We start from the raw sequence: 4,552 nt of genomic DNA, 5'->3' as shown, positions 1-4,552 counted from the left end.
CAGTCCTGCCACATCCAGTCGTGAATGGTGGTGGACAGTTAAACAACTAATTGGAGGAGAAGGCTCTGTAAACATCCCCAACCTCAATAATGGCGGAGTCCAGCACGTGAGTGTAAAAGACAAGGCTGAAGCATTTGCAACCATCTTCAGCCAGAAGTGCCGAGTGGATGATCCATCTCAGCCTCCTCCCGATATCCCCACTATCAGAGAAGCCAGTCTTCAGCCAATTCGATTCACTCCACGTGATATCAAGAAACGGCTTGGTGCTGGATACAGCAAAGGCTATGGGCCCCGACGACATCCCGGCTGTCGTGCTGAAGACTTGTGCTCCAGAACTAGCCGTGCCTCTAGCCAAGATGTTCCAGTACAGCTACAACACTGGCATCTATCTGACAATGTGGAAAATTGCCCAGGTATGTCCTGTCCACAAAAAGCAGGACAAATCCAATCCGGCCAATTACCGCCCCTTCAGTCTACTCTCAATCATCAGCAAAGTGATGGAAGGTGTCATCGACAGTGCTATCAAGCGGCACTTACTCACAAATAACCTGCTCACCGATGCTCAGTTTGGGTTCCGCCAGGATCACTCGGCTCCAAACCTCATTACAGCCTCGGTCCAAGCATGGACAAAAGAGCTGAATTCCAGAGGTGAGGTGAGAGTGACTGCCCTTGACATTAAGGCAGCATTTGACCGAGTGTGGCACCAAGGAGTCCTAGTAAAATTGAAGTCAATGGGAATCAGGGGGAAAACTTCAAAGTGGCTGGAGTCATACTTAGCACAAAGCAAGATGGTAGTGGTTGTTGGAGGCCAATCATCTCAGCCCCAGAACATTGCTGCAGGAGTTCCTCAGGGCAGTGTCCTTGGTCCAACCATCTTCAGCTGCTTCATCAATGACCTTCCCCTCCATCATAAGGTCAGAAATGGGGATGTTCGCTGATGATTGAACAGTGTTCAGTTCCATTCGCAACCCCTCAAATAATGAAGCAGTCTGAGCCCGCATGCAGCAAGACTTGGACAACATCCAGGCTTGGGCTGATAAGTGGCAAGTAACATTCGCACCAGACAAGTGCCAGTCAATGACCATCTCCAACAAAAGAGAGTCTAATCACCTACCTTTGACATTCAATGGCATTACCATCGCTGAATCCCCCACCATCAACATCCTGGGGGTCACCATTGACCAGAATCTTAACTGGACCAGCCACATAAATACTGTGGCTACAAGAGCAGGTCAGAGACTGGGTAATCTGCGGCGAGTGACTAACTTCCTGACTCCCCAAAGCCTTTCCACTATCTGCAAGGCACAAGTCAGGAGTGTGATGGAATACTCTCCACTTGCCTGGATGAGTGCAGCTCCAACAACACTCAAGAATCTTGACACCATCCAGGACAAAGCAGCCCGTTTGATTGGTATCCCATCTACCACTCTAAACATTCACCCACTTCACCACCAGCACACAGTGGCTGCAGTGTGTACCATCCACAGGATGCACTGCAGCAACTCGCCAAGGCTTCTTCGACAACACCTCCCAAACCCGCGACCTCTACCACCTAGAAAGACAAGAACAGCAGGCACATGGGAACAACACCACCTGCAAGTTCACACACCATCCCAACTTGGAAATATATCTCCGTTCCCTCATCGTCACTGTGTCAAAATCCTGGAACTCCCTTCCTAACAGCACTGTGGGAGAACCTTCACCACACGGACTGCAGCGGTTCAAGAAGGCGGCTCACCACCACCACCTTCTCAAGGGCAATCAGGGATGGGCAATAAATGCCGGCCTCGCCAGCGTTGCCCACATCCCATGAACGAATAAAAAAAAAGCAAGTATTGTATGCACTGAGTATATTATCATAGAATGATAGAAGTTACAACATGGAAACAGGCCCTTCGGTCCAACATGTCCATGTCGCCCAGTTTATACCACTAAGCTAGTCCCAATTTCCTGCACTTGGCCCATATCCCTCTATACCCATCTTACCCATGTAACTGTCCAAATGCTTTTTAAAAGACAAAATTGTACCCGCCTCTACTGCTGCCTCTGGCAGCTCGTTCCAGACACTCACCACCCTTTGAGTGAAAAAATTGCCCCTCTGGACCCTTTTGTATCTCTCCCCTCTCACCTTAAATCTCTGCCCCCTCGTTATAGACTCCCCTACCTTTGGGAAAAGATTTTGACTATCGACCTTATCTATGCCCCTCATTATTTTATAGACTTCTATAAGATCACCCCTAAACCTCCTACTCTCCAGGGAAAAAAGTCCCAGTCTGTCTAACCTCTCCCTATAAGTCAAGCCATCAAGTCCCGGTAGCATCCTAGTAAATCTTTTCTGCACTCTTTCTAGTTTAATAATATCCTTTCTATAATAGGGTGACCAGAACTGTACACAGTACTCCAAGTGTGGCCTCACCAATGCCCTGTACAACTTCAACAAGACATCCCAACTCCTGCATTCAATATTGACTAAAGCAGGTTGGTGTTGTACAAAATGTTTGAGAGGTCCTGATGATATTATAAACTTTGGGATTGAATTAGACCGATTTTCGTTGTCAGAACCTAAAGATTCAGTTACCACCTCCAGTCATTTTGATCCTTTGTAGATGACACTAGGTTGCCTTTTTGATTATCATTAGACTGCTCAGCGCAGCTTACAGGATGTTTGCAGTATTTTTTTTGGTATTGGTCTTCAGCCATTAGGAAGTGAAGTTGACAGGTGACAGTTTATACAGAGGAGTGTGTTCAGACCTCAGTGTATCTCATATTACTGGTACTGTCGTGACGCTGCTCTTTTTGTTTGTGGGATCAGAATGTAGGAAAATTTATGTAGAAATATGAAATCACCTGTAGTTTACACTAGGAGGAGAGTCCATGAGTAGAGTAATCACTTGCTACAGCATGTTACATAAAATGTTATATAAAGGCATCTCCAGAATAAGCAGCTGGTTCTGGACTGACGTTGATGGAATCTGAATGGTGTTATCCCCCCCGCCCGCCTGCCTTATCTTGCCCAAGTTTCGCGTGTTACTTTGGATCCATACGGTCACTCCCAGAAAAGCGCGTGTGCAGAGTGTCAATTACAAGTTACTGGGGATAAGGCACAAAAATAGATCAATGCACTTCAGCACACCGTGTGTGATTAATTGGCAGATCAGTAATCTTCATTTTCATCGTTCACAAAGTAAATTAAGGTATGTAAAGTGAATCTTTCTGGAGGGGGGAAATTAGTCGCCAGCTCCACTTTGCAATGTAGTTAATAATATACTTAATTTAACGATTGTATCTCGTTCTCTGTTTTAACCCGTGATAAAATTGTTTTTATTGTATAATAATGTCAGACAGATCGTGCTGCATTTTTCCAATTCTCCGGTCTGTTCTGGTGGAAGATCTTTATTGAGAAACGTACATAAAATAATGGATTCCCGTTGACCTCGTTTTGTTTTGTACTCTTAGGTAAGAGCTTGTGTGGAAAGGTCAGGAGTCACCTGTTAAAGTAACTTAAAGTTTAAAATATTTTGAAGAAACACCAGGATTAGTAGAATTTATTTTCAGATAATTTTATGATTATCAAGTTACAAAAATCTAACAAGACCAACAGATGGTAAAGTAAAAAGCAAAATACTGCGGATGCTGGAAATCTGAAATAAAAACAGAAAATGCTGGAGAAGCTCAGCAAGTCAGGCAGCATCTGTGGAGAAAGAAACAGAGTTAATGTTTCAGGTCCAAGACCTTTAGTCAGAACTGGAAGATGTTAAAGTTTTTAAGCAAGTACAGAGCCAGGGAAGGAAGGAAAGATCAAAGGGGAAGGCCTGTGATAGGGTAGAGGTCAAGAGTGATTAAATGACAAAAGGGATGATGGTGCAAGGCAAGGAAGGTGGTAATGGGACAAGTTAAGAAACAAAAGATCAGTCAGGATTAGCTGTAAATGGCAACAGCAGAACCATTACCAGCACTTGCTGTCCGAGAAAATGGGAGCAGTGGTTATGATCTGAAGTTATTGAAGTCAGTTTTGAGTCTGGAAGGTTGTAAAGTGCCTAAACGAAAGATGAGGTGCTGTTCCTCGAGCTTCCGTTGAGCTTCATTAGAACGGTGAAAGAGGCCGAGGACAGAGGTCAGAGTGGGAGTGGGACAGGGAATTAAAATGGCAAGTGACCGGCAGGTCAGGGTCACACTTGCGGACTGAGTGGAGATGTTCAGCAAAGCGATCACCCAATCTGCGTTTGGTCTCCCCAGTGTAGAGGAGACCGCATCGTGAGCAGAGAATAAAGTATACTAAATAGAAAGAAGTTCAAGTAAACAAGTAAAGACAGTAAAGCAGTTGTCTCCATATTTATGCTACAGTTAAACTAATAGGTAGTGGCTTTGGAAGCATGTGGGCAGCCAGCACCCAGTTATGCTGCCTCAGTGGCACGACACTCTAGTAAAGGAAAACAGAGCTCTGTGCCCATGTACCTAAATATATGTAAGGAATCTTACAACACCAGGTTATAGTCCAACAGTTTTATTTGAAAATCACAAGCTTTCGGAGGCTTTCTCCTTCGTCAGGTGA

The 4,552-nt window shown here is 44.9% G+C and overlaps 1 protein-coding gene across 5 annotated transcripts in view; it reads left to right on the top strand.

Moving 5' to 3' along the window:
- Nucleotides 1-3,102: 3,102 nt before the first annotated feature.
- Nucleotides 3,103-4,552, top strand: part of alpk2 (alpha-kinase 2) — a 58,209-nt gene continuing 56,759 nt past the window's right edge. For 3 of the 5 annotated variants that reach the window (XM_067984027.1, XM_067984035.1, XM_067984042.1), the window contains exon 1: nt 3,103-3,194. The gene's annotated coding sequence lies outside the window, so the exon portion shown is untranslated. The remainder of the gene's footprint in view (nt 3,195-4,552) is intronic. The other 2 variants (XM_067984021.1, XM_067984013.1) reach the window with 1 other exon arrangement.

This window comes from Heptranchias perlo, chromosome 1 (genome assembly GCF_035084215.1).
Source record: "Heptranchias perlo isolate sHepPer1 chromosome 1, sHepPer1.hap1, whole genome shotgun sequence".
NCBI classification, from domain to species: Eukaryota; Metazoa; Chordata; class Chondrichthyes; order Hexanchiformes; family Hexanchidae; genus Heptranchias; species Heptranchias perlo.
The sequence above is the reverse complement of the archived record's forward strand: the minus strand, read 5'-3'. Positions and strand labels throughout refer to the sequence as shown.